Here is a 22043-nt window from a genome sequence, read left to right as displayed (position 1 = left end):
CCCTAAACCCTGAAACACCAGCCCCAGCACGACCCCTACACTGCTTGCCCTGTCCTAAACCCTGAAACATCTCCCCGAACGACCCCCTACACTGCCCAAACATCACTGCACTGCCCTAAACCATGAAACACCACCCCGCATGACACCCTACACTGCACGAACACCAATGCACTGCCCTAAACCATGAAACATCACCCCCAGCATGACCCCCTCCACTGCCCAAACACCACTGCACTACCCTAAACCCTGAAACACCATCCCCAGCACGACCCCATACACTACCCAAACAACACTGCACTGCTCTAAACCCTAAAACACTACCCCCAGCATGACCCCCTACACTATACAAACACCACTGCACTGCCCTAAATCCTAAATAACTACCCCCAGCATGACCCTCTACACTACACAAAAACCACTGCACTACCCAAAACCCTAAATATACCCCAAGCATGACCCCCTAAACTACACAAACACCACTGCACTACCCTAAACCCTAAAACACTACCACCAGCACAACCCCTTACACTACACAAACACCACTGCACTACCCTAAACCCTGAAACACCAGCCCCAGCACGACCCCCTGCACTGCCCTAACAGCACTGCACTGCCCTAAACCCTGAAACACCAGCCCCAGCATGACCCCCTTCATTGCCTGATCACCACTGCACTATCCTAAACCCTGAAACACCAGCCCCAGCATGACCCCTACACTGCTTGAACACCACTACACTGCCCTAAACCCTGAAACACCACCCCAGCACGACCCCCTACACTGCCCAGATACCACTGCTCTGCCCTAAACCCTGAAACACCACCCCAGCACGACCCCCTACACTGCCCAGATACCACTGCTCTGCCCTAAACCCTGAAACACCAACCCCAGCATGACCCCTTACACTGCCTGAACAACATTCCTCTGCCCTAAACCCTGAAACATCTCCCCCGTACGACCCCCTACACTGCCCGAACATCACTGCACTGCCCTAAACCATGAAACACCACCCCGCATGACACCCTCCACTGCCCGAACACCACTGCACTGCTCTAAATCCTAAATCACTACCCCCAGCACGACCCCCTACACTACACAACCACAACTGCACTACCGTAAACCCTGAATCACCAGCCCCAGCATGACCCCATACACTGCCCGAACACCACTGCACTGCCCTAGGCTCTGAAACACCAGTCCCAGCACGACCCCCTACACTGCCCGTACCACTGCACTACCCTAAACCCTGAAACACCAGCCCCAGCACGACCCCTACACTGCCCGAACACCACTGTCCTAAACCCTGAAACCCCTCCCCCAGCAATAACCCCTACACTGCCCGAACACCGCTGCACTGCCCTAAACCAGTGTAACACCACCCCAGCATGACCCCCTACACTGCCCGAACACCACTGCTCTGCCCTAAACCCTGAAACACCACCCCCTGCACGACTCCCTACACTGCTCGAACACTACCCTAAACCCTAAACACCAGCCCCAGCACGACCCCCTACTCTGCCCGAACACCACTGCTCTGTCCTAAACCCTGAAACACCATCCCCCAGCACGACCCCCTACACTACCCGAACACCACTGCTCTGCTCTAAACCCTAAAACACTACCTCCAGCACGTCCCCTACACTGCCCAAACAGCTCTGCTCTGCCCTAAACCCTGAAACACTAACTCCAGCACATCCCCCTACACTGCCCAAACAGAACTGCACTGCCCTAAACCCTGAAACACCAGCCCCAGCACGACCCCTACACTGCTTGAACACCACTGCACAGCACGACCCCTACACTGCTTGAACACCACTGCACTGCCCTAAACCCTGAAACACAACCCCAGCGCGACCCCCTACACTGCCCGGACACCACTGCTCTGCCCTAAACCCTGAAACACCAACCCCAGCATGACCCCCTACACTGCCTGAACAACATTGCTCTGCCCTAAACCCTGAAACATCTCCCCCAAACGACCCCCTACACTGCCCGAACATCACTGCACTGCCCTCAACCATGAAACACCACCCCGCATGACACCCTACACTGCACAAATACCAATGCACTGCCCTAAACCCTGAAACATCACCCCCAGCATGACCCCCTCCACTGCCCGAACAACAGTGCACTACCCTAAACCCTGAAACACCACCCCCAGCACGACCCCATACACTACCCAAACACCACTGCACTAAACCCTAAAACACTACCCCTAGCATGACCCCCTACACTTTACAAACACCACTGCACTGCCCTAAATCCTAAATAACTACCCCCAGCATGACCCCCTACACTACACAAAAACCACTGCACTACCCAAAACCCTAAATCTACCCCAAGCATGACCCCCTATACTACACAAACACCACTGCACTACCCTAAACCCTAAAACACTACCACCAGCACAACCCCTTACACTACACAAACACCACTGCACTATCCTAAACCCTGAAACACCAGCCCCAGCACGACCCCCTACACTGCCTGAACACCACTGCACTGCCCTAAACCCTGAAACACCAGCCCCAGCATGACCCCTACACTGCCCGAACACCACGGTACTGCCCTAAACCCTGAAACACCACCCCAGCAAGTCCCCCTAATCTGCCCAAATACCACTGCCCTAAACCCTGAACACCACCCCCAGCAAGACCCCCTACATTGCCCCAACACCACTGCACTGCCCTAAACCCTGAAACACCACCCCTGCACGACCCCCTACACTGCCCGAACACCACTGCACTGCCCTAAACCCTGAAACATCACCCCCAGCAAGGACCCCCTACAGTGCCCGAACACCACTGCACTACCCTAAACCCTAAACACCACCCACAGCACGACCCCCAACTCTGCCCGAACACCACTGCTCTGTCCTAAACCCTGAAACACCACCCCCAACATCACCCCCTACACTGCCTGAACACCACTGCTCTGCCCTAAACCCTAAAACACTACCCCGCATGACCCCTACACTGCCCGAACAGCACTGCTCTGTCCTAAACCCTGAAACGCCTGCCCCAGCACGACCCCTACATGGCTCGAACACCACTGCACTGCCCTAAGCCCTGAAGCACCACCCCAGCATGACCCCCTACACTGCTTGAACACCACTGCACTGCCCCAAACCCTGAAACACTACCACCAGCACGACTCCCTACACTACACAAACACCACTGCACTACCCTAAACCCTGAAAGGCCAGCCCCAGCATGACCCCCTACATTGCCAAAACACCACTGCACTGCCCTGGGCCCTGAAACACAAGCCCCAGCATGACCCCTACACTGCCCAAACACCACAGCACTGCCCTAAACGCTGAAACACCAGCTCCAGCATGACCCCCTACACTGCCCGAACACCACAGCACTGCCCTAAACCCTGAAACACCACCCCCAGGAAGACCCCCTAAACTGCCCGAACACCACTGCCCTAAACCCAGAACACCACCCCTGTATGACCCCCTACACTGCCCAAACACTACTGCACTGCCCTAAACCCTTAAACATCAACCCCAGCATGACCCCCTACACTGCCCGAACACCACTCCACTACCCTAAACCCTAAACACCATCCCCAGCACGACCCCCTACACTGCCCGAACACCACTGCTCTGCCCTAAACCCTAAAACACTACCACCGCATGACTCCTACACTACCCGAACATCACTGCACTGCCCTAAACCTGAAACACCACCCCCATATGACCCCCTACACTACCTGAACACCGCTGCACTGCCCTAAACCCTAAAACACCACTTCCAGCAAGACCCCCTACACTGCCCGAACACCACTGCACTGCCTAAACCCTGAAACCCAAATCCCTGCAATACCCCTTACAATGCCCTTACACCACTGCACTGCCCTAAACCCTGAAACACCACCCCCAGCAAGACCCCCTACACTTCCCGAACACCACTGCCCTAAACCCTGAAACACCACCCCCTGCACAAACCCTACACTGCCCGAACACCACTGCACTGCCCTAAACCCTGAAACACCACCCCCAGCATAACCCCCTACACTGCCCGAACACCACTGCACTGCCCTACACCCTAAAACGCCACCCCAGCACGACCTCCTTCACTTCCTGAACACCACTGCACTGCCCTAAACCCTAAAACACCACCCCCAACACGACCCCGTACACTGCCCGAACACCACTGCACTGCCCTAAACCCTACAACACCACCCCCAGCATGACCCCCTACACTACCCGAACACCACTGCTCTGCCCTAAACCCTAAAACACCACCCCCAGCACAACCCCCTACACTACCCAAACACCACTGCACTACCCTACACCCTAAAACACCACCCCCAGCACAACCCCCTACACTACCCACACACCTCTGCGCTACCCTAAACCCTAAAACACTACTCCCAGCACGACCCCCTATACTACACCAACACCACTGCACCACCCTAAACTCTAAAGCACCACCCCTGCATGACCCCCTACATTACCCAAACACCACTGCACTGCCCTAAACCCTAAAACACTACCCCCAGCACGACCCCCTACACTACCCAAACACCACTGCACTACCCTAAACCCTAAAACACTACCCCCAGCTCAACCCCCTACACTACACAAACACCACTGCACTTCCCTAAACCCTACACAGGTGCATGCAGCATTCCACAGCATACATTGAAACAGGAAAATGCCTTTACTGATTGTTTTTGTGCAGGAAGGTGTCCCTTCCTGCACAAAAACAATCTCCACATGACACAGACATCCTTGCACCATAGTGCAAGGGTGCCTGTGTCACCATATGGCTGCAGTTTGTGCAGCAGTGCAGAGGGAAGCACAGAGTTGCAACATATTCATGTACATATGTCACATCCCTGTGCTTCGGAAGTGCCACAGTACAGTGCAGCTAAAGAGCTTGCAGTGTCACGCTGCAGTGCTTCCTCATAAATCTTCACCTATAAATTCACCATACACTACTAATGCATTCTTTCAGTCAATCATGCTGTATACATATATTCAACCAAACTTTCCCACATTACCGTGCCATTATAGTTCTTTCTTTAACCAGATAAGTTAGTTCTGATAAGAACTTTTTTTTCTTCTTTTCACTTTTGTATGTTTTTTTTTTAACAATTTTGTTTTTTCAAAAAATGAACCAAAAAAGAACGAATAAAACAGGAAACATTTGGAATTACTTATCATTCCAAAAACAAAAAAACAAAAAAATGAACAACGATGGTTGAGTTGCGCAGCACAAACTACATCCACCGACTGCTCACCGAAGCATAAAAGTTTCTTAAACTTCACGCAGTGTTGCTCAAGAAAGGTGAATTCTGGCCTTATGTCCATTGCAGGTGTTCCTGAGGATGCTCCAGATGTACTTGCCACAGCAGGTGAGGGGTTCAAAGCAGCTTGCCTCATTTTCTCCCGAGCAAAATTGAGAGGATGTGTGGTCCGGAGATGCTTGTGTCACAAGAGTATTTTTTTCACTGCCTCTTGACAGGACTCAGTCACAAATTTTGCACGTCACCTTTCTCACATTTACTTTCTTCTCTCCAGGTGGAAAAGTGAAGAATTTCCACATGACAGATTCCGGCCTCTGTGGACGTTGTGCCTCCTGCAAGAATTCTTCTTCAGAAGATACTTCCTCCTGCTGCTGCTGCTGTCCAGATGTCATTTTGCTTGATTATTTTTGAAAAACACCCAAAAAAACAAGCAAAAAGCGTTCTTGTAGGAAAAGAGATGTCTCGCTAAAGATGCTCCAACAAGAATGATTAAAATGGGTGGGGTCCTTCAATAGTTACAGTGGGAAATGTTATGAACCAATGAAATCTTTTTTTTAGGTAACATGGGATCCGCACACTCTGCGCTCACGAAGCACGCACCCGACGCGACTTCGCAAAAATATATTTAAAAATAATATAAGTACAAATATATTATTTTTATGATTATCTTAGATAGTCTCTTGCCCTAATATGTATATTAAACACACATACATATAATTTTAGAACATAAAAAAAATTCGCAGGAGTTGCGCACCCAGCGCGCCCTAGCACGTATATGATGTCCCGCGGGACACGTCGCTGCGCAAGAATCGTGTACCGTAATGCGCATGTGTCGCGAATGCACGGGAGCAGGAGTCGCGGACTGGTCACATACCAATCGCACACATCACGTAATATTAAATGTATATGATGTAACTGAAAAACACGCAGCCGTCGCACACCGTACGTGGATCCTTCCCGCCGTTTCTAAAATGGCAGCTAGAATCCGCGCACCCACCGTGATGTGTACGCGTTGGGTGCGCGACTCCGAGAAAAAATTGGATTTTTTTTTAAAATTATATACATATATTAAAATAAAATAATAAAACAAAAAATTAAACAATATTTCAGTTTTAATTTCTTTAATTTCTTTTTGCAATTTTCAGAAAAATATATAATGTTATTTAATGAATAAAATATTTATAATTAAACAGTTAAAAAACTGTAGAAAATCAGTACAAAAAATAGGAATACTACTATTACACTTAAAAATTAGCATTTAAAAACCTTTGAAATTCACTGAAAAAAACATAGGTTTCAGAGATGCTATAGTTAGAAATTAGCATTTAAAAAAGCTTAGAAATTCACAGAAAAAACAATAGGTTTCAGGGGTGGTATAGTTAGCTGGACATATCACTCGTACAAAACCATAGAAATTCCTCCGTTATAGTTACTTTTGCTAACTATAACTTGCGCGCCCGCAATGCACTGCTGATGATGTCGCATATTACATAATTCATGACAGTGTCAGTGACATCACTGATGACATCTCAAATGACATCACTGATGACATCATCCACGTGACAATCTGATACACCTCATCATACACTAGTATAACCTTCCATCACTCACTTTAAAATACAGAGTACCATATTTGAAACCATTGACACACCAATACCAGTTACTACGTACCCACTCACTGATTCCTAAGTCTACACACACAACTACCCATTCAACAACAGAATCACTTATACATGCAGTTATTAATTAATAGAACACTATCAAATGCACTTATACACATATATAGACATTGACACATCAGCAGTCATCTTAGTCGGTTATGCAGTCATCCTACTCACACATAGTAACTCATAGTTAATATGTGAAAAAATCACCATTACAATTATACACTCATTCATATAGTTACTCTCACAATCACTGACTCTTATATATACTTATTTATATACACCAAATCTGACATACAATGCTTTTTATTTTTTTACTTTGTTGAAGATGTACAACTAAAACATATATTCGCTCACCAATACACAAATAAATACACTCAGTCACCCAAACAACTGTTTCCACAGGCACTCTTAAACCTATACACCTAGTCAATTTACCATTCACACATCTATTCATAGAGTTACACACACTCCATCCAACCACACACAAACTCAGTGTCCCATACAAATACTCACCCAACTAATCAATAACTAATATACACACTCATGTAGTTAGTGACCAACTGATGCAGCATGTTATACAACAACAGTGACAGTGATGCACACATTCACAAAGTTTATTCACTAATCCATGTATTAAGTGAGACACTTTTAATTACTCACTTAAACAGACAGTCAGACAGCTACTAAATCCTCCATCCAGACAGTTATATATCCACTCAATCTTCAATACAGATTGGTATATATATAATACATATTTAAATGTCAAACTAAACCACATTCACTGGATGATGTCATCAGTGATGTCATCAGTGATGTCATTTGAGATGTCATCAGTGATGTCACTGACTAGGTCATTAATGATGTAATATGTGACATCATCAGGAGTGCATTGCGGGTGCGCGAGTTATAGTTAGCAGAACTAACTATAAATGAGGAATTTCTATGGTTTTGTACGAGTTACCGTGCCATTATAGTTCTTTCTTTAACCAGATAAGTTAGTTCTGATAAGAACTTTTTTTTCTTCTTTTCACTTTTGTATGTTTTTTTTTTAACAATTTTGTTTTTTCAAAAAATGAACCAAAAAAGAACGAATAAAACAGGAAACATTTGGAATTACTTATCATTCCAAAAACAAAAAAACAAAAAAATGAACAACGATGGTTGAGTTGCGCAGCACAAACTACATCCACTGACTGCTCACCGAAGCATAAAAGTTTCTTAAACTTCACGCAGTGTTGCTCAAGAAAGGTGAATTCTGGCCTTATGTCCATTGCAGGTGTTCCTGAGGATGCTCCAGATGTACTTGCCACAGCAGGTGAGGGGTTCAAAGCAGCTTGCCTCATTTTCTCCCGAGCAAAATTGAGAGGATGTGTGGTCCGGAGATGCTTGTGTCACAAGAGTATTTTTTTCACTGCCTCTTGACAGGACTCAGTCACAAATTTTGCACGTCACCTTTCTCGCATTTACTTTCTTCTCTCCAGGTGGAAAAGTGAAGAATTTCCACATGACAGATTCCGGCCTCTGTGGACGTTGTGCCTCCTGCAAGAATTCTTCTTCAGAAGATACTTCCTCCTGCTGCTGCTGCTGTCCAGATGTCATTTTGCTTGATTATTTTTGAAAAACACCCAAAAAAACAAGCAAAAAGCGTTCTTGTAGGAAAAGAGATGTCTCGCTAAAGATGCTCCAACAAGAATGATTAAAATGGGTGGGGTCCTTCAATAGTTACAGTGGGAAATGTTATGAACCAATGAAATCTTTTTTTTAGGTAACATGGGATCCGCACACTCTGCGCTCATGAAGCACGCACCCGACGCGACTTCGCAAAAATATATTTAAAAATAATATAAGTACAAATATATTATTTTTATGATTATCTTAGATAGTCTCTTGCCCTAATATGTATATTAAACACACATACATATAATTTTAGAACATAAAAAAAATTCGCAGGAGTTGCGCACCCAGCGCGCCCTAGCACGTATATGATGTCCCGCGGGACACGTCGCTGCGCAAGAATCGTGTACCGTAATGCGCATGTGTCGCGAATGCACGGGAGCAGGAGTCGCGGACTGGTCACATACCAATCGCACACATCACGGAATATTAAATGTATATGATGTAACTGAAAAACACGCAGCCGTCGCACACCGTACGTGGATCCTTCCCGCCGTTTCTAAAATGGCAGCTAGAATCCGCGCACCCACCGTGATGTGTACGCGTTGGGTGCGCGACTCCGAAAAAAAATTGGATTTTTTTTTTAAATTATATACATATATTAAAATAAAATAATAAAACAAAAAATTAATCAATATTTCAGTTTTAATTTCTTTAATTTCTTTTTGCAATTTTCAGAAAAATATATAATGTTATTTAATGAATAAAATATTTATAATTAAACAGTTAAAAAACTGTAGAAAATCAGTACAAAAAATAGGAATACTACTATTACACTTAAAAATTAGCATTTAAAAACCTTTGAAATTCACTGAAAAAAACATAGGTTTCAGAGATGCTATAGTTAGAAATTAGCATTTAAAAAAGCTTAGAAATTCACAGAAAAAACAATAGGTTTCAGGGGTGGTATAGTTAGCTGGACATATCACTCGTACAAAACCATAGAAATTCCTCCGTTATAGTTACTTTTGCTAACTATAACTTGCGCGCCCGCAATGCACTGCTGATGATGTCGCATATTACATAATTCATGACAGTGTCAGTGACATCACTGATGACATCTCAAATGACATCACTGATGACATCATCCACGTGACAATCTGATACACCTCATCATACACTAGTATAACCTTCCATCACTCACTTTAAAATACAGAGTACCATATTTGAAACCATTGACACACCAATACCAGTTACTACGTACCCACTCACTGATTCCTAAGTCTACACACACAACTACCCATTCAACAACAGAATCACTTTTACATGCAGTTATTAATTAATAGAACACTATCAAATGCACTTATACACATATATAGACATTGACACATCAGCAGTCATCTTAGTCGGTTATGCAGTCATCCTACTCACACATAGTAACTCATAGTTAATATGTGAAAAAATCACCATTACAATTATACACTCATTCATATAGTTACTCTCACAATCACTGACTCTTATATATACTTATTTATATACACCAAATCTGACATACAATGCTTTTTATTTTTTTACTTTGTTGAAGATGTACAACTAAAACATATATTCGCTCACCAATACACAAATAAATACACTCAGTCACCCAAACAACTGTTTCCACAGGCACTCTTAAACCTATACACCTAGTCAATTTACCATTCACACATCTATTCATAGAGTTACACACACTCCATCCAACCACACACAAACTCAGTGTCCCATACAAATACTCACCCAACTAATCAATAACTAATATACACACTCATGTAGTTAGTGACCAACTGATGCAGCATGTTATACAACAACAGTGACAGTGATGCACACATTCACAAAGTTTATTCACTAATCCATGTATTAAGTGAGACACTTTTAATTATTCACTTAAACAGACAGTCAGACAGCTACTAAATCCTCCATCCAGACAGTTATATATCCACTCAATCTTCAATACAGATTGGTATATATATAATACATATTTAAATGTCAAACTAAACCACATTCACTGGATGATGTCATCAGTGATGTCATCAGTGATGTCATTTGAGATGTCATCAGTGATGTCACTGACTAGGTCATTAATGATGTAATATGTGACATCATCAGGAGTGCATTGCGGGTGCGCGAGTTATAGTTAGCAGAACTAACTATAAATGAGGAATTTCTATGGTTTTGTATGAGTGAAATGTCCAGCTAACTATAAAACCCCTGAAACCTATGTTTTTTTCTGTGAATTTCTAAGGTTTTTTAAATGCTAATTTCTAACTATAACGTTTCTGAAACCTATGGTTTTTTCAGTGAATATATATACAAATGCATAACCAATAAAGGCATAAAGAAATAGCAACAGATCAAGCATTTCTCACTATTAAAACATAAGCATGATTAAGACATATTAAAAACATTCATGCCAAACAGTAAAAGCATCTTTTTGGTAGAAACAGGTGGACAATGGAGAGGCGGGTGGGACAGTGAGGAATCCACAGGCAGATACTGTATCCACCAGAAAAAGCATTACCGAAGGTAAATAACTTGCTCTTCTGATGGATACTTCTGCCTGTTGATTCCTCAGCTTTTGAATAGAATCCTCAAACCGTACCGGAGGAGGGTGTCCACCTGACTAGACCAAAAAATGTTGCAAAACAGATCGAGCAAAATGGCCATCCCTCCTAACATACAAATCCAATAATAATCAAATCATTTTTAGTAGAAATCATATTGAAAATAATTCTTTAAAAATACTTTTATTAATAAATTTAGACAAACACTTAAAGGAAAACTTTTATTTATAATTAGTTTAAAGATATTTCATACTTTACAAATTACGCCAAAGTCGGGACCCCAGCGTGACTTTTCAAAGTGGCTACTGGAATGCGCGCAGCCATCGTGTAGGGTGCACGAAGGGTGCGTGACTTCTGTATAATATTTGTTTTTAAAAAGAATGAATATAGTTTTCCTAACTAAAAATTATTCACATTTTTTTAAAATATATATATATATGTATATATTCACAAAAAAAAACATAGGTTTCAGGGACGGTATAGTTAGTTGAACATTTGACTCATATAAAACCAGAGAAATTTGCCTGTTATAGTTAGTTGAGCTAACTATAACTCGCGCGCCCGCAATGCACTGCTGATGATGTCACATATTACATCACTCATGACATGGTCATTGACATCACTGATGACATCGCTGATGACATCTCAAATGACATCACTCATGACATCACTCATGACATCATCCACTTGACAATCTGATGCATATACTGATGCTCTAATAAAAACTTTGATACACCCATTCTAAAATGCTGACTACTATTTTTGAAACCATACACAGAAGAATGCCATATACTACATATCTTATACTACACACACCATGCAACAATCATCTTGATCAATATTGATACTCTGTACATTAGCCTTCCACGTGTGATGTGATAGTTTCTGCCCTCCCGACACATGGTACTCTAATCTAAATTGCACACTCTGTGAGGTCAAAACTACAAAAGAAACACACATAAGTACACTTCCTGGCCAGGCAGGAACTGAACACCCCTATGCTGGCCTGGCGTACGCAAGCCCAGCCCACTTTGCGTACGTATAAATAGGATAACCACGACGGCACACGTCCCTCTTCTTCCACACTACCTCACATGATTTGCCGCATCCACCTCACATATCACAATGCGCAATAAAAAAAATAAATGGATCCATGGTACTCCATCCAGGCAATCAACACGGGCTCTAAATTGTGAGCCCTACTGCCCGTCGTCTACAAAAGGGATCCATGAGGGGTACACTCTCCTGCAGTCAGCACTCCATCTGAATTGTGAGCACTGCTGCCTGTAGTGTTTGCTCACACAACAATGACAGCAGGTAAGCAGAGGGGCCTGGGTGCACAGGGCCTCCAATTGAGCATGCTGTGGCAAGAGGGGTGGGGTGCTTCAGCCTAGCAGCGCAGGTCTGAACAAACGATATTGCCATGTGTTATGATGTGATCTTTGACCTCTTTCAGTCACATCTCTGTCTCATTTTACAGACCTGCTGGACTGTATTATAGGCCTGAGCCAGCTGGCAGCGCTGCCCTACAGACACCTCTTCAGCACGGTGCTGCGGGAGGGATGGGATGTATCAGCCAAACTGCGCACGTGCGAATAAGCGATACTGCCATGTGTTATGATGGAATCTTTAACCTCATTCAGTCACATCTCTGTCTCATTTTAAAGACCTGCTATACCATAAGGTAGGCCTGAGCCTACGGGCAGCGCTGCCCTACAGACACCTGTTGAGGGTGGTTCTGCGGGAGGGGTGGGGTGCATCATCCTGAGTGTGCACGTGCGAAAAAGCGATGTTGCCATGCATAATGATGTGATCTCTGACCTCATTCAGGTACATCGGTCTAATTTTAGGGACCTGCGGACCGTACTGTAGGCCTGACCCAGTGGGCAGTGCTGCCCTACAGACACATGGCGTTGGCTTTTAGGACACTGTAGTGAGCTCCTTACTAAGTGTACATGAACACAGGCTCACGCCACTGCATTACACGCGCACATTATGGTTCTAGCATGCGCTCTATTCCTTTGTATGTGAACGTTGGCATAGCATATTATTATTTAACCTTGTGTATTCTCATGCACTCCAACTCATCTTTGAACCACGATTACCACTTACAGTTGGTAGATCATACTTCAAAAATGAAGGATGCACTCAACTCCTATTTTCTATAAAGCTTGAAAATAAACCTTCATTTACCTCCAGACGTTTCCACCATTAAATTATTTCTCCCTTTTCAGACATTCCATTGTTTGCCACAAGAAGGGCGGAGAGGGAGCTGACCCCGGAATGATGCCCTGGCATTCTGACACCTTCCATCGTGGTATTAAGACACCGTCCCCGACCGGAGTTCTGGTCTATCGTACAAACATACCCCGGACTAGGAGCTTGCACCAACACGTTGTGGGACACACCAGTGGTGGCAGGTGAGTAGTGAAGCCTCAGTGTGCAAGACCTGCAATTGAGCACAGTGCGGGGAAGGGGTTGGGGTGCAGCACTCTGGGTGCACAGGTGCACGCAAGTGATTTTCCCGTAGCTAATAATGTAGGACTATATTATCGAACAATGGCGATAACATTATCACCACTTTAGCGACAGGAAACTGCCTCTAAAGCAACGACAAGGGGTTGATAATATGCCCTTGCAAATTCCCATAGAAGGCCAGGTTCACACCAGAACCTGGGCTTCTAAGGGAATTTCCAAGGGCATATTATCAACCCCTTATCGCCGCTTTAGCGACAGTTTCCTGCTGCTAAAGCGACGATAATGGTATCGCCCTTCCTTCATAATAGGGCACATAATCTCTGGCCTCATATATTTAATTTTAAGGACTTGCTGAACCACACTCTTTCTCGCAGACCCCAGCGTCCTAGACAAACAGGTGACGGAGGGTCAACACTAAGGGCTGGGTGCAATAGGCCGACACTCTGTCTCCTCCTCCCTCTCTTCTTTTGACTCTCCCTCCCCTTCTCCCTTCCACCGTCTCCCCCTCCCTTCCATTCTCACTATGGTCCTTTCATTCGAACTACCTTTCTTTACCTCTTCCACATAGCACACATACTTATGTTTCATTTTTGTCTTGCAGGTTTCCTACGCTGCTTCCACTGGAGTCCAACCAACATTTTTTTTTTATTATACTGTTCTTTTAAAGTTACATTTCTATTTATTTCTGTTTTAATAAAGGTTACAAATTTTTTCTAATAAATAACTGAGTGTATAGGTCTTATTTCTCTGACGACACTTGTCTATTGTTTATTGTGAAAATCATCTGTTTATAAGAGATTTTAAGGACAACATTATTTCATATTAGAGTGCACCTACCAAACAAAATCTAACTGACTATTAGAAAAATGAAGCCTGGGTAATTGTACAACTGCAAGAGTTCTATGAGTGTATCACTTTATAACACCATAAGTACTGCCCGTGTGATTACAGAACAAATAAGGCACTTCCTAGGGCCACCAAGGCTTCAGGGACAGCCGAGGCCCACCCTGCATATTTAAATAAAGACCCGGAGTGTGGCGATCCCTGGACTTCAGTTGGCCTCGAACACCCGATCAATTAGTAGACAATACCCGGGAAGGTGGCGCTCCCCTAGGCTGCAAAACATCTCTGTGCCCTTCCGCGCCTAATTTACATGTGACATTAAGATCCCTAGTCCTACAGAGAACACGCAATATAATAATTGGATTGGCCACAGAACATTACCCAACCACCAGGGGCCTCATTTAAAAGAACGGATGAGACCCCGCTTTTTTTGTTGTTCTTCTTTTCGCTCCATTTTTACCATCCGCATCCCATCTATTACAGCAATACAAGGTTTTCCTCCTCTCGCTTCAAGTAGTCGAACAAGTATTTGCTATCACAGGGTGGAAGCCATGCACCACCCTCTGATAGCAAACACAAATGTCCAGCGAATGCACACCCAGGGACATTGTATGAGCTGTGCCTGAGAGGTCGCCCTCCCTACTACCATGATGCATTTGTTAGTATAAATGCATACTAACACTACTTACACACGTGTAGTACAGTGACCAGAATGTAGTGAAGAAGCAGAGGAAGCACAGAATCTAAAAATATAAATCCTACCAGAAGTCGGATGACATAGTTCAATGAGCCGACGACCCTGGCATGAGTAGAAACAGCGATTTGGGAAAAAGGGGGTGGTGATGGACAGAGTTTCTGAATGATGCAGAATACTCTTACCAAGTCAAGAGATCATGGTTTTAATCCATCACCATTTTTTAGCTCACTGCACCATCCCAGCTCAGAACCTGGCTACATGCAAATTAGTCTGTACCTGTCCCAGTGCATGATGGGAACAGGGCAAACCAAACTACCAAGCCAATTCTTATGCTGGGAAGAAAACAAGCTTCCGGGGACCGGTTTCTGGCATCACAGCCTTCGTCGGCCCGGCTTGCCTGAATCCTGATGGTGCAATGAGCATGGGACTCACGTCTGAGCATACCCTCCCACACTGAGTGTGGATAAAATCGATTTGGGAAAAAGGGGGTGGTGATGGACAGAGTTTCTGAATGATGCAGAATACTCTTACCAAGTCAAGAGATCATGGTTTTAATCCATCACCGTTTTTTAGCTCACTGCACCATCCCAGCTCAGAACCTGGCTACATGCAAATTAGTCTGTACCTGTCCCAGTGCATGATGGGAACAGGGCAAACCAAACTACCAAGCCAATTCTTATACTGGGAAGAAAACAAGCTTCCGGGGACCGGTTTCTGGCATCACAGCCTTCGTCGGCCCGGCTTGCCTGAATCCTGATGGTGCAATGAGCATGGGACTCACGTCTGAGCATACCCTCCCACACTGAGTGTGGATAAAATCGATTTGGGAAAAAGGGGGTGGTGATGGACAGAGTTTCTGAATGATGCAGAATACTCTTACCAAGTCAAGAGATCATGGTTTTAATCCATCACCGTTTTTTAGCTCACTGCACCCTCCCAGCTCAGAACCTGGCTACATGCAAATTAGTCTGTACCTGTCCCAGTGCATGATGGGAACAGGGCAAACCAAACTACCAAGCCAATTCTTATACTGGGAAGAAAACAAGCTTCCGGGGACCGGTTTCTGGCATCACAGCCTTCGTCGGCCCGGCTTGTCTGAATCCTGATGGTGCAATGAGCATGGGACTCACGTCTGAGCATACCCTCCCACACTGAGTGTGGATAAAATCGATTTGGGAAAAAGGGGGTGGTGATGGACAGAGTTTCTGAATGATGCAGAATACTCTTACCAAGTCAAGAGATCATGGTTTTAATCCATCACCGTTTTTTAGCTCACTGCACCATCCCAGCTCAGAACCTGGCTACATGCAAATTAGTCTGTACCTGTCCCAGTGCATGATGGGAACAGGGCAAACCAAACTACCAAGCCAATTCTTATACTGGGAAGAAAACAAGCTTCCGGGGACCGGTTTCTGGCATCACAGCCTTCGTCGGCCCGGCTTGCCTGAATCCTGATGGTGCAATGAGCATGGGACTCACGTCTGAACATACCCTCCCACACTGAGTGTGGATAAAATCGATTTGGGAAAAAGGGGGTGGTGATGGACAGAGTTTCTGAATGATGCAGAATACTCTTACCAAGTCAAGAGATCATGAGTAGAAACAGCTACATGAAAAAAACGGGTCTTCAGCGCAAGCAATTTTGAAATATTGCTGAGTGGTGCCTTCTTTTTGCCTTCTCCTACTTGTCGCCAAATTTAGAGGCAGACAGCAGTGAATACATTAAGTAGATTTATTAAAAGAAAACAAGATACCTGAAACAACCACCAACAGGAGCAGACAGTAAAGCAACCGTCTAATCTAGCACCGTGTACAAACTTCGCAAGGTTCCCCTCATGACAGCCCTACATTCTAACATTACATATCGAGGGCCATATTATCAAGGAACGGCGTTAAAAGTATCGCCACTTTAGCACTCCCACTCCCTGTATGGTATAAACGCCTACTAACACTACTTGCACACGTATGCTACAAACACCAGACCACATGACTTTACAGCAATGACCTCACGGTTTAGACTCTCGGTTTCATACCCGAGTGTAGCACCATATCATATCACCACCATGCCAATTTGAGCAACACCGCACTTTCAGACCGTTAACAGTGATAACTACCTACTGGCGACCGCCAGTAGGTAATCAAGAACAAATTACAATAGTTCCTTGATTCTTTTAGCTTTCAAAAATTCTCTCTATTACTCTCTTTCTACTTTTCCATATAAATAGTTTTTTAAATATTCAAGTACACATCAAAGTCAGAAATGCAACGTATTCTATCAACACACTTTCTAGAACATTCTACAACATGTGGAGGTTAAAATATCGTATCAACAAAAAACGTGGGAGAAGGTCCAAGGGAAAGGTTTTAAAGACCAGCAGGTTGTGAATCCCCTTAACCAAATATTGTAACACTGAACAACCTGGGTCTAGTGCTGGGTCAGCAGGGATAAACAAAAGGCAAAACCACTCATTCTAACATCTCTTGGTTAGAGAAGAACCCTTTAGGGAACAGAACCCATCAATCACCGAAGAATCAGTGTATTGTCATCATCTGGGTCTGTCTCTCCTGTCACACCACACCAGAGCTAGAGAGAACAGCCTGGTCGCGGGTCAGGGGAGAAGGCGTACAAGGGTTGTAAACAGTACCAGAAATGACAAGAAAACAGTGGGTTCTCCTTCGTGTGAAAAGGGGTTCAAAAAAAGTGCAGCGCTAAATCAAAAAATGTGAATAAAAATGGCTAGAGAAACTCAAAAGTGCTTTAATCGGTAGAGCACCTCTGCCAAAATTAAAAAGCAAAATGGCAATTTAGCATAAATACATCGTCATTATGCTCATTGTCCATAGTATGTGGTCGACATGTTTCTGCCCACTGGGATCTACAAAGTATCGAGGGCATTCATCAGGACCTTAATATTGCTGCTACTATGAATAAGTAAAATTGTAAAAGTATATTAAATTACAGACATTCCTACCACCGGTTGAACTCCATGGATGTAAAAACCGGATACCTAGGGAAGTGGAAAAACATAAATAAGGAGATGCGAAGAGCTATCCATGTTGATAAGACCAGCAAACAACAGTATAAATATACCGCCATACAAAACACAAATTTTTGTGTTAGTAACATCTAAAAGTGTATTAGATTGCACTTACCCTACAAAAGTGGGTGATACCCTCACCTCAACCTGGCTCTACTCAGGGAAGGGGGCCCCGCTCTGATAAAGGGGAAAGGAAAAAAGAAACACGGCTGTTGTAAAACATGCCTAGATCTTTATGTTCCCCATACCAAATGACTAAGAAGTATAAAGTTTGTCCATGTCTCTAAAATAGGTGGAGGCACAAAGTATGGCAATAAAGTACTAGTCAGGGTAGAAGGCCTCTAACCAGATAGAAAGAAAGAGCCCAAATACTCCATCGAACAATGTAGTTAAAGGGCCATTGAAAAAATCCAGAGGGTTATTGTAAAAACACTAATGTTAAGGACTCTTTAAGTTGTTCTAGAAAGATTATAAGGCATTACAAGAGCAAAAGCCAAGCTTACCTCTCCGTCGGTACCCCAGGGCGGTCTATGAGTAAAGACGGTCTATCCGAGGTTAAAATATCATCAATTTTTTTAAACCTAACGATATTTTTTTGCAACATTTAATGGCACATGCAGGTTAAAAGTTCACGATTGTTTTAAGTTCGAACACTGCCTTCCAAATGCAAGTAGCAGGTGTGGTTGAGTTGAGCAACGTTTATCCTATTATATGTACTATAATATGTACGTGCAAACTGCTTTTTCTTAACCAATCACAAACAGACTTTTCCACAAAATGAATGTGCACCCTACTTTTAAGAAACAATGCTTTTCATCTCCCAATCAGGTACCGTTTTGTATGCGAAAAGAAACTAGTTTCCCATCTTTAAACATATCTCTTATTCTACGAAGGAACTGCATGAGCTACAGACATCTTTTTAAACCTTCCAGCCATACCTTCAAAATGCTAGTGTGGATCGTAGGACATAGCTATGTTTTCTGGTGCAAGAGGTATGCAGAACAGAGACATATTGACTTAGACCTAGGTTTACAAAATGTGGACATGAGGATTGAAGTGGCACCAATTGTTGCCTTTGGTTAAAACCTGTTTGCATCTCCAACACCCTGACCTCATGATTGTGCACTGTGGTGGACACGACCTAGGCACATTGACTGGGGTAGACTTGGAAATGCTTATGAAGGACACCTTTGGACAATTGATGTTACTTTTGCCTCAAACTGTCTTTGTATGTTCCAAATAATGCCAAAGACAGAAGTGGAAATGGTCTAAACAATTTTGTCCTCAGATTGAAAAATCTCGGAAAAAAGTCAACAAAGCTGTCTCTGCATACCTCAGAGACCACAAAATGGGGTCCAAATATAACAACAACATACGTTTTGATATGGCAGATATATACAGAAGTGATGGAGTACACTTCACAGATCAGGGAAACTGAGTTTTCCCGAATAACCTGAAGCTGTGCATCCGGACTTATATGTAGCTCCAACTAATGAACACAAGGGCTCTTTTTAGAGCCACCCTATAACTTACAACTTAGGCTCCCTATTTTAGGGCCATATAACGCCAACTCCCGAACCCTCGCCAACATTTATTCTCCACACAGCTGTGGTGCAGCAGCCAAACCATCTCACTTTGCAGCACAAACCTCTCGCTTTGATCCCCAACTCTACAAATACCATATTGATTTACCTATGCACTCCCTATACAGCACCACCTAAGCACCATACGCAAGCTACAATGTTCTAAACAAAAAGTTCATCCAAGTACCTATAACTACATGCTGACACTACTTGCACAGATGTGGCACAGAGGCCAGAGCACATGACTTCACAGCATATGACACACATTTTGGGCTCACGCCCTAATCCCCGACTCCGGAAGCAGCTCAGCTTAGCAACATGAGACTCTAGACAATACCTCACATATATTCCGTACCCCAGGACTTTCATACCAGTACGGGTCAGTAGTTAGTCCTAGTAGTTATAAACACATCCAAGCACTACTTCCACAACTGTAGTGCAGCGGCCACGGCACATGACTTCACAGCATAAGACACACAATTTGGGTTCATGCTTAATCCCCGAGTCCCGCCCCAGCTCACCTTACCCGCATCAGACTCTACCCAATACCTCACCTAATTTCCATAGCCCACCACTCACACACTGGTAGGGGTAAATACTGCGCTTTGCACCCCTCTCTATAGCACACCCTAAACACCCCTCAGAGGTTAAAGTGCTCCTACCCTCCTATTTCCCACTTTTTTCCCCCTTTTTCCCCTTTTTTTCACCTTACTCGCTTCAACGGAATCACAAATTTGCAGCCAACACTTCCTAGTTGCAACCGCTCGCACTGCTTGCAGCCAATCAGCAACAAGCTTGTGCTTGTAACGCCTCAGCCAATCAGATGGCAGAATTCCCAAATATCGATATCTGTAAATTTCAATAGTTCTCAAAAACTACTGAACGAATTTACACCAAATAGACAAAAGCGTGCTTTCTGGACCAAGACCATTCTCCCTGCCAAATTTGGGGTAATTCCGTACACCCGTTCGACCTGTAGCCTTGTCTAAAGTTTCCTACGGAAATTACCACAGAGAAAACATGTTTTGGGACCCCCTTTTTTCTCAGCCCCCTCTTGACAAATTACACCCAAACGTTCAACATAGGAGCTGATCTCAACAAATAATTAGTTTTGAAAATTTCGTGAAGATTTGTCAATCGGCGCCAAAGTTATAGGGAATAGAATGTAGCCATTTTCCTATGGTAACTAGGTCCTGACTATAACTACCTACTGGCGACCGCCAGTAGGTAATATATATGTATAAATATATAAATATATATATATATATATATATATATATATATATTCACTTAAAAAACCATAGGTTTCACACAGGTTATAGTTAGGTGGATATGTCACTCGTAAAAAAACAGTGAAATTCCCCCGTTATAGTTAGTTCAGATAACTATAACTCGCGCGCCCGCAATCCACTGCTCATGTCGTCACATATTACATCACTCATGACATGGTCAGTGGCATCACGCATAACATCACTGATGACATCATCCTTGTGATAGAGTGGCGGTCGCGCGAGTTATAGTTATCTGAACTAACTATAACGGGGGGATTTCATTGGTTTTTTACGAGTGAAATATCCACCTAACTATAACCTGTGTGAAACCTATGGTTTTTTAAGTGAATTTGCAAGGTTTTTTAAATGCTAATTCCTAACTATAACGGTTGTGAAACCTATGGTTTTTTAAGTGAATTTGTGAATCCTAAGTTATGTATTTATTATTTTTTTTTTTTTTTTAAGGTTTTTCACCGTGCGCGCACCGTGTGCGCGCTTTGGGCGCACGGTGCGCTGCGAGCACCGTGCGCGCACCGCGCAATCTTTTAAAAAAAAAAAATGCTTTTTTTCCCTTTGGGGGTCCTTCTGTGACCCCCTGACAAAGGCTTAGTGGGTCAGGAATTCTCTTCCCTGCCCCCTTTTCACGTTTTCCACCTTTTTTCCCCCTTTCCTTTTCACTGCAAGAGACAAAATGGCGGCCGACACTTCCTGATTTCGACCGATTCGAATGTTTACCGACATCTAACAACAAATCAGAATTTCGCTCGCGCACGGTGCGCGCATATAGATATTTATATGCTTTTAAATGCTATTTTCTCAGGAAATACTGAACAGATTGACCAGACCTACAAAAGGCACTTCCCTGACCTGAGGACTACCTCTCTGCCAAATTTCAAGTAATTCTGTTCAGCCGTTCGGGCTGTACCTTCGACTAAAGGTCCTATGGAAAAATGCATGGGGAAAACGCGGCCCCCGCTTGACGAATCACCCCGAGA

This window comes from Triturus cristatus, chromosome 2_1 (assembly GCF_964204655.1).
Source record: "Triturus cristatus chromosome 2_1, aTriCri1.1, whole genome shotgun sequence".
In the NCBI taxonomy this organism is placed as follows: Eukaryota; Metazoa; Chordata; class Amphibia; order Caudata; family Salamandridae; genus Triturus; species Triturus cristatus.
The sequence above is the reverse complement of the archived record's forward strand: the minus strand, read 5'-3'. Positions refer to the sequence as shown.